This window comes from Ranitomeya imitator, chromosome 10 (assembly GCF_032444005.1).
Source record: "Ranitomeya imitator isolate aRanImi1 chromosome 10, aRanImi1.pri, whole genome shotgun sequence".
Taxonomy (NCBI): Eukaryota; Metazoa; Chordata; class Amphibia; order Anura; family Dendrobatidae; genus Ranitomeya; species Ranitomeya imitator.
In genome coordinates this window covers 149,918,851-149,928,402 of record NC_091291.1, presented here as the reverse complement: position 1 = coordinate 149,928,402, position 9,552 = coordinate 149,918,851, and the positions used below count along the sequence as shown (strand labels likewise).

The window sequence follows — 9,552 nt, the reverse complement described above, 5'->3', positions numbered from 1 at the left end:
TACAGTGTGTGTGTGTGTGTACAGTGTGTGTGTGTACAGTGTGTGTACAGTGTGTGTGTGTACAGTGTGTGTACAGTGTGTGTGTGTACAGTGTGTGTGTACAGTGTGTGTGTGTACAGTGTGTGTGTGTGTACAGTGTGTGTGTGTACAGTGTGTGTGTGTATACAGTGTGTGTGTGTACAGTGTGTGTGTGTACAGTGTGTGTGTGTGTACAGTGTGTGTGTGTGTACAGTGTGTGTGTGTGTACAGTGTGTGTGTGTGTACAGTGTGTGTGTACAGTGTGTGTGTAGTGTGTGTGTGTGTGTACAGTGTGTGTACAGTGTGTGTGTGTGTACAGTGTGTGTGTGTGTACAGTGTGTGTGTGTACAGTGTGTGTGTGTACAGTGTGTGTACACACACACACACATATATACAGGGTGGTCCAAAAGTAGGTGGACAGAAAATAACATTTATTTTGATTTACTATTATTTATTTTGAATTTTTATTCTGTTAAACCAGAGAGTTATGTGACACAAAATAGTTAATAAATAACATTTCCCGCACGTCTACTTTACATCAACACAATTTTGGAAACATTTTTTGTTAGGACGTTACAAGGGTTAAAAGTTGACCAGAGATTTCTCAATTTTCCAACAAAAATTTAAAAAAACCATTTTTTGATGGACCACCTCACATTTGAAGTCATTTTGAGGGGTCTATATGATAGAAAATACCCCAAAGTGACACCATTCTAAAAACTGCACCCCTCAAGGTGCTCAAAACCACATTCAAAAAGTTTATTAACCCTTCAGGTGCTTCACAGCAGCAGAAGCAACATGGAAGGAAAAAATGAACATTTAACTTTTTAGTCACAAAAATCTTTTGGCAACAAATTTTTTTTTCCCGAAGGGTAAAAAGAGAAACTGGACCCCAAAAGTCGTTGTGCAATTTGTCCTGAGTACGCCGATACCCCATATGTGGGGGGGAACCACCGTTTGGGTGCATGGCAGGGCTCTGAAGGGAATGAGCGGCGTTTTGAAATGCAGACTTAGATGGAATGGTCTGTGGGCGCCACGTTGCGTTTGCAGAGCCCCTAATGTACCTAAACAGTAGAAACCCCCCACAAGTGACACCATATTGGAAACTAGACCCCCAAGGAACTTATCTAGATGTGTGGTGAGCACTTTGAACCCCAAAATCCGTGTTTAATAAATCTCCCCTTCATAACCCTATTACACATACTGTCCACTTATATACCGTATACTATACACACACGTACATACAGTATATAGTATGTATACTGTGTGCGCAGTATATTGTGGAAATATATAGACTGTAGAAGTGTGAGCATACTGTATATAACCTGACTGTATACATATCCAGATACATTATATGTGCTGCATATATAGTTCTGTAATCGTAGTGTCGCTATAATAGGAATCTGTAGTTTTCTGTATTTTGCGGATTATAAAACGCTCCGGATTATAAAACGCACCCCAAATTTTGAGGAGAAAAATAGGGAAAAAACCCTTTTTTTAATAAAATGGTGCTTCTCATAATCCATGCGTCGTACTGCTTATCGGGGGTGGTGGCTGCGGTGACGCGGGGTCCCGGTGGCTGCTGGAGGACGCAGGAGTGGAGCGATGTCGCAGGCTGGGATGATGGGGTGTTCGGTGCTGGGGGGCTCTGCCGACATTTTATGAAAGGCCAGAACCCCTGCAGTTTATTTCTTTAGCGCTATTAATTCCACAGCACTAAACACACATTATCGGCACTGTTTCCAATGGGGCTCACAATCTAAAATCCCTATCTTTACAATGTAGGAGGAAACCGGAGGACCCAGAGGAAACCCACACAAATACTGGGAGAACATACAAAATCCTTGCAGATGTTGTCCTTTTGTGGGATTTGAACCCAAGACCCCAGCTCTGCAAGGCTGCAATGCTAACCACTGAGCAGAGATAATCACTGAGCAGAGCTAACCACTGAGCCACCGTACAGAGCTAACCACTGAGCCACCGTACAGTGCTAACCACTGAGCCACCGTACAGAGCTAACCACTGAGCCACCGTTCAGAGCTAACCACTGAGCCACCGTTCAGAGCTAACCACTGAGCCACCATACAGAGCTAATCACTGAGCCACCGTACAGAGCTAACCACTGAGCCACCGTTCAGAGCTAACCACTGAGCCACCATACAGAGCTAATCACTGAGCCACCGTACAGAGCTAACCACTGAGCCACCGTTCAGAGTTAACCACTGAGCCACCGTACAGAGCTAATCACTGAGCCACCGTACAGAGCTATCCACTGAACCACCGTACAGAGCTAACCATTGAGCCACGGTTCAGAGCTAACCACTGAGCCACCGTACAGAGCTAATCACTGAGCCACCGTACAGAGCTATCCACTGAGCCACAGTTCAGAGCTAACCACTGAGCCACCGTTCAGAGCTAACCACTGAGCCACCGTACAGAGCTAACCACTGAGCCACCGTTCAGAGCTATCCACTGAGCCACGGTTCAGAGCTAACCATTGAGCCACGGTTCAGAGCTAATCACAGCCACCGTACAGAGCTAACCACTGAGCCACCGTACAGAGCTAACCACTGAGCCACCGTACAGAGCTAACCACTGAGCCACCGTTCAGAGCTAACCACTGAGCCACCGTTCAGAGCTAACCACTGAGCCACCGTACAGAGCTAACCACTGAGCCACCGTTCAGAGCTATCCACTGAGCCACGGTTCAGAGCTAACCATTGAGCCACGGTTCAGAGCTAATCACAGCCACCGTACAGAGCTAACCACTGAGCCACCGTTCAGAGCTAACCACTGAGGCACCGTTCAGAGCTATCCACTGAGCCACCGTTCAGAGCTATCCACTGAGACACAGTTCAGAGCTAACCACTGAGGCACCGTTGAGAGCTAACCACTGAGGCACCGTTCAGAGCTAACCACTGAGCCACCGTTCAGAGCTATCCACTGAGCTACCGTGCCACCCCAGTTGCATGGCATGGTTTCCTATGGGGTGGAGTTCGGGAAAATGGCTGCCAGGGGCGGTGCATGAGCAGATGGAGATCTCAGTACCAAGATCACGGTAGATGAGATCCCGCTGAAATCTCATCTCCCGAGATCTCCATCTGCTCATGCACCGCCCCTGGCAGCCATTTTCCCGTAGTCCACCCCATAGGAAACCATGCAACTGCGGGGGCTTTGGTCTTTCACAAAATGGCGGCAGAGCCCCCGCAGCACCGAACACCCGCAGCGACACACCGCACATGCGATCGCTCCTTCATCCCAGCCTGCACAGACCCTGGACCCTGCTCCCCGCGGCGGGTAAGGTATATCTGCATTATAAGACCCCATTTTCCCCCAAAAAAAAATTTGGGAGAAAAGTGCGTCTTATAATTTGACAAATCCGGTATGTCTGATGCCAGTGTCTTATTTTAGGGCCTGTTCACACTTTACTGCTCCCGCTGCGTTCTGCCAGACACGGACAGCGGCCTGGAGATACAGGTTTTTTTAAAATAAATCTGTTGCTGTCGTCTTTCAGTGTTTCTTTCCCGATTCAAATGAATGGGACACAAAAGTGCAAGTAAAAAGGCTGCGAGAACGCTGAATATTTCCCACCATCCCTGGAGATCAATCCGCAGCAACAATGGTGAACTGACACTGTGGGGGTCTTCCGAGAATGTAAAAATAATTAGCATGAAATAAATCCCCGCAGCTCCAGCACTGATGCTCTGGGGGTCTCCACCAGTCTCTGCACTGGGCTGCAGGGGTCTTGCGGCTCCGGGGGTCTCTGCACTGGGCTACAGTCATCTTGTCGCTGCACCTTATATTATAGCTGCAAAGTGAATAACCATTATGGACCCCGTACCATCGGCCTCGGAGCCTGAGCGGATTTAGCAGAGTAGGCTAGAGGACATGTAGGACCTTTTTTTTTTTTTGGCTTTTTATTCTGCTATTTGTGAGGTAGGATATAGAAAAAGATAGCAATTCTGCTGTTTTCTAGTATGTGACTGTATGGCCCCTTCACACTACCTATCATGTTTTTCACAGATGCCACGTGTGCCCTACTTAATCTACGGTGCTGCACTCATGTCCGTGTTTTCCCAGCAGCACAGGTGACAAGGGCCAATACAAGTCTATGAGGCCGTGTAAACATGCCGTCCGTGTCCCTTCCATGTGTTGTACGTGTGCCGTCCGTGTCCCTTCCATGTGTTGTACGTGTGCCATCCGTGTCCCTTCCATGTGTTGTACGTGTGCCGTCCGTGTCCCTTCCATGTGTTGTACGTGTGCCGTCCGTGTCCCTTCCATGTGTTGTACGTGTGCCGTCCGTGTCCCTTCCATGTGTTGTACGTGTCCCTTCCATGTGTTGTACGTGTCCCTTCCATGTGTTGTACGTGTCCCTTCCATGTGTTGTACGTGTCCCTTCCATGTGTTGTACGTGTCCCTTCCATGTGTTGTACGTGTCCCTTCCATGTGTTGTACGTGTCCCTTCCATGTGTTGTACGTGTCCCTTCCATGTGTTGTACGTGTCCCTTCCATGTGCTGTACGTGTGCCGTCCGTGTCCCTTCCATGTGTTGTACGTGTCCCTTCCATGTGTTGTACGTGTCCCTTCCATGTGCTGTACGTGTGCCGTCCGTGTCCCTTCCATGTGTTGTACGTGTCCCTTCCATGTGTTGTACGTGTCCCTTCCATGTGTTGTACGTGTGCCGTCCGTGTCCCTTCCATGTGTTGTACGTGTGCCGTCCGTGTCCCTTCCATGTGTTGTACGTGTGCCGTCCGTGTCCCTTCCATGTGTTGTACGTGTGCCGTCCGTGTCCCTTCCATGTGTTGTACGTGTGCCGTCCGTGTCCCTTCCATGTGTTGTACGTGTGCCGTCCGTGTCCCTTCCATGTGTTGTACGTGTGCCGTCCGTGTCCCTTCCATGTGTTGTACGTGTGCCGTCCGTGTCCCTTCCATGTGTTGTACGTGTCCCTTCCATGTGTTGTACGTGTCCCTTCCATGTGTTGTACGTGTCCCTTCCATGTGTTGTACGTGTCCCTTCCATGTGCTGTACGTGTGCCGTCCGTGTCCCTTCCATGTGTTGTACGTGTCCCTTCCATGTGTTGTACGTGTCCCTTCCATGTGTTGTACGTGTCCCTTCCATGTGCTGTACGTGTGCCGTCCGTGTCCCTTCCATGTGCTGTACGTGTGCCGTCCGTGTCCCTTCCATGTGCTGTACGTGTGCCGTCCGTGTCCCTTCCATGTGCTGTACGTGTGCCGTCCGTGTCCCTTCCATGTGTTGTACGTGTGCCGTCCGTGTCCCTTCCATGTGTTGTACGTGTGCCGTCAGTGTCCCTTCCATGTGTTGTACGTGTCCCGTCCGTGTCCCTTCCATGTGTTGTACGTGTCCCTTCCATGTGTTGTACGTGTGCCGTCCGTGTCCCTTCCATGTGTTGTACGTGTGCCGTCCGTGTCCCTTCCATGTGTTGTACGTGTGCCGTCCGTGTCCCTTCCATGTGTTGTACGTGTGCCGTCCGTGTCCCTTCCATGTGTTGTACGTGTGCCGTCCGTGTCCCTTCCATGTGTTGTACGTGTGCCGTCCGTGTCCCTTGCATGTGTTGTACGTGTGCCGTCCGTGTCCCTTGCATGTGTTGTACGTGTGCCGTACGTGTCCCTTGATGTGTTGTACGTGTGCCGTACGTGTCCTTTCCATGTGTTGTACGTGTCCCGTCCGTGTCCTTTCCATGTGTTGTACGTGTGCCGTCCGTGTTTAACATGAAAAGTATGTGAGAAGCTTTGTAGTTTCCATTATCCATACTGGAAAAACCCGGCTGGCACATGGATGGCACACTGATTGAAAACACTGGTGACACCGATATCGGTGTAACATGTACAAATTTTATATGGACATGGGGCACCACTTTGAATTTTGCCTAAGGCCCCAATTGGTCTAAAACCAGCCCTGCTTATGGGGCCCATCATGAACTTTATGCAGCATTATATGGGGCATATTGTTGTATGGAGCATCTTATGGGGCCCATCTTGAGCTGTATGGAGCATTATATGGTGCTCCTGATTCAATATGGATATTCAAAAACACAACCTACTGATGTCTCAATTAATTTTACTTTTATTGGTATCTATTTTTAGTTTTGAAATTAACCAGTAGCTGCTGCGTTTCCCACCCTAGGCTTATACTCGAGTCATTAAGTTATGTGGCTAAATTAGGTGCCTCGGCTTATTCTCAAGTATATACAGTAAGTTAGTCTGACATAACTTATTAATTACAAACCCATGCTGACTGGTTATTCACTTAATTCTTATCCAGGTACTTACATGTATGTTGTTTAATAATTTGTTCAAAGATCTTTCCTGGTTTAGACGTCAGACTCACCGGCCTATAGTTCCCTGGGACCACCTTCTTCCCCCATCTTTGAAGATAGGAACAACATTTGCTCTCTTCCAGTCTTCTGGGATTTCTCCTGTTCTCCAAGAATTTTCAAAGATTATGGAGAGTGGTTAAAAAATGTCTTCTGCTATCTCCTTCAGTACTGGTGGTGGCCCGGAATTTGCCAGTCAGTGGACAACATTATCATCGAAGAGATGATGGCCCAGAATCTGCTCCTCAGTGGTCCGTGGACACTATTATCATCAATGAGGTAGTGGCCCAGAATCTATTCCTCAGAGGTTGGTGAACACCATTATCATTCAGGTGGTAGCCTAGAATCTGCCCCTGTGCCAACAGCCCGAAACACCGTGTCTGCGAATTGAGATACTGACTTGGCTTTTATCCTAAATCATATTTCAAGACTCGTTAAAGGGTTGATTGTGACTTGAAGGATCGCTACTTTCAACAGGTGGCGCTATAGAGTTAAAGTCCTTTTTCTCTGAGGAGGCAATTTGCATATTACATTTCCCAGAGGAGCATTGCATGATGAGTAAGCCTCCTTACCTTGACAAGCCAGAGCTGGTATGTCACTCTCCACAAGGAGAAACCTTACCCCTTAGACCTAAATATTATTAGTTATTTAAAAAAAAAAACACCACCCAGTGTATATAACCAAACGATAGTGTTGAGATATACAAAAATAGGTCAAAATACTAATGAAAGCATAGACTGATAGTATCCATGGAATAACCTACAAGGTCCCTGGTCAAACCCCATCTGATCACTACCTGGCTGTGAGAACGATTTGGCGCCCACTCAGTGACCGCTTTCCCAATCTCTCCTTGTTATTCCCTGTATTATACAGGTGGGAAAACATAAAGATTGAAGATAGATGAAGTATAGATAAATTAATAACTATGCAGCAATAAGTTAGGGAAAATCTATTATATCTGACCAGGAAAATAGAAAAAGCCCAAAGGGATACCAAGGACGATAAGTACTTAAAAACTCACTGTGTCCCTATGATAGCCAACACCACAGGTACAATATCCGCATGGAGTAAAACATTCCTTTCCATGGGAAACAGGGAGTATATCAATGCAATCAACTCAAAGCCCAAATACAAAAAGAAAGTTCAGATGAGGTATACACAACCAATGGAAAGAAATAGACGAAAGGGGACTTATCCCATGTAGGAGATCTCGCTTCGACGCGTTTCTCCGTCCATGCGGTTCATCAGGAGGCCTGATAGAAACCAGGGATAGAAGGTGCTCCAATGAGGAAAACATACCCAAATAGCCTGGACCCCACCCAGAAAACAAAAAGATCAATGAAGCAAACACACACCTGAACAAAAATCAGTGGTAGAGACACTGGGTCTCTGTCTGTGTGCCTGCAGTATTCCGCCATGTTGGTGTGTGGCCGTATACAAGGTGGTCAGAAGGTAACACACAAGAAGCAGTGTCACAGGCTGATCACAGTACGCGACTTAAGGTACCGTCACATTTAGCGACGCTGCAGCGATATAGACAACGATGCCGATCGCTGCAGCGTCGCTGTTTAGTAGTTATGTGGTCGCCGAAGAGCTGTCACACAGACAACTTTCCAGCGACCAACAATGCCGAAGTCCCCTGGTAACCAGGGTAAACATCGGGTTACTAAGCGCAGGGCCGCGCCTAGTAACCCGATGTTTACCCTGGTTACCATTGTAAATGTAAAAAAAAAAACCCACTACATACTTACATTCCGGTGTCTGTCGCGTCCCCCGGCGTCAGCTTCCCTGCACTGTGTAAGCGCCGGCCGTAAAGTGCAGCGGTGACGTCACCGTTGTGCTCTGCTTTACGGCCGGCCGGCGCTGACACAGTGCAGGGAAGCTGACGCCGGGGGACGCGACAGACACCTGAATGTGAGTATGTACTGTTTTTTTTTTTTTTTTACATTTACAATGGTAACCAGGGTAAACATCGGGTTACTAAGCGCGGCCCTGCGCTTAGTAACCCGATGTTTACCCTGGTTACAAGTGAAGACATCGCTGGATCGGCGTCACACACGCCGATTCAGCGGGTGATCAGTGACGAAATAAAGTTCTGGCCTTCTAGGTCCGACCAGCGATGGCACAGCAGGATCCTGATCGCTGCTGCGTGTCAAACACAACTATATCGCTAGCCAGGACGCTGCAACGTCACGGATCGCTATTGTCATCGTTCTAAAGTTGCTCAGTGTGAAGGTACCTTTAGATGAGCAGTGTGTCACGCCGGTATGCGCTCCACGGTGGAACGCCTCGGGAGTACCAAGTACTTCTTGTGGTAAGGGGGAACAATACTGGGCATGCGCATTAAAGATGGCGTTCCACACTGGAATGCACAACAGCCATAGTATATCTCTGGACAGTAAAACACGGTGCAAAAGAAACCTCAAGATCACTAGAGTGCAGCTCGCTTTATTCATACATACAGGCTGACCATTTCCACAGATTTAGCCTTTATTTTAGTCTGCCTGTTTCCGGGTCAACATCTTCAAAAGTAGGGAAGATCCACTATAGAGAATTATGGTATAAAATGACAGACAAATTTGGTATAACTTGATGCGATATTATTAATTTGTATAACAAACAATAGAGATTTAGATAAAATCCCTACAATGGAGAAACCAAAATAACATATTGGGAAATACATATGGAGAATCCGTTCCTCAGAGGTAATCTTCATTATCATGGAGGAGGCGGTGGCCCAGAATCTACCCCTCAGTGGTTGGTGGACTTAATCAGCACCCACGTAGCAGTGGCTCACAATCTTCCCCTCAGTGGTCGGTGGACACCATTATGATCGAGGAGGTCCAGAATTTACCCTTCAGTGGTCGGTGGACATAATCACCACTTGCGTAGCACTAGCTCAGAATCTGCCCCTCAGTGGTCATTATTATCATTGAGGAGCCGGTAGCTCAGAATCTGCCCGTCAGTGGGCATCATGATCATTGAGGAGCCGGTAGCTCAGAATCTGCCCCTCAGCAGTCAGTGGACATCATTATCATTGAGGAGCCGGTAGCTCAGAATCTGCCCCTCAGTGGTCAGTGACACGATTATGATCGAGGAGACTGTGACCCAGAATCTGCTCCTCAGCGGTCGGTAGACACAATTATTATAGAGTAGGTGGTGGCCCAGAATCTGCCCGTCAGTAGTCGGACACAATCACCA

At 47.8% G+C, this 9,552-nt stretch overlaps 2 protein-coding genes across 7 annotated transcripts in view; one reads left to right on the top strand and one right to left on the bottom strand.

Annotated features, from left to right (window-relative positions):
* Positions 1-9,552, bottom strand: part of NTM (neurotrimin) — a 1,102,415-nt gene that overhangs the window by 185,405 nt on the left and 907,458 nt on the right. The gene's annotated exons all lie outside the window — the stretch shown is intronic.
* LOC138650901 (opioid-binding protein/cell adhesion molecule homolog) overlaps positions 1-9,552 on the top strand; it is a 186,104-nt gene that overhangs the window by 155,899 nt on the left and 20,653 nt on the right. The window lies entirely within an intron of this gene.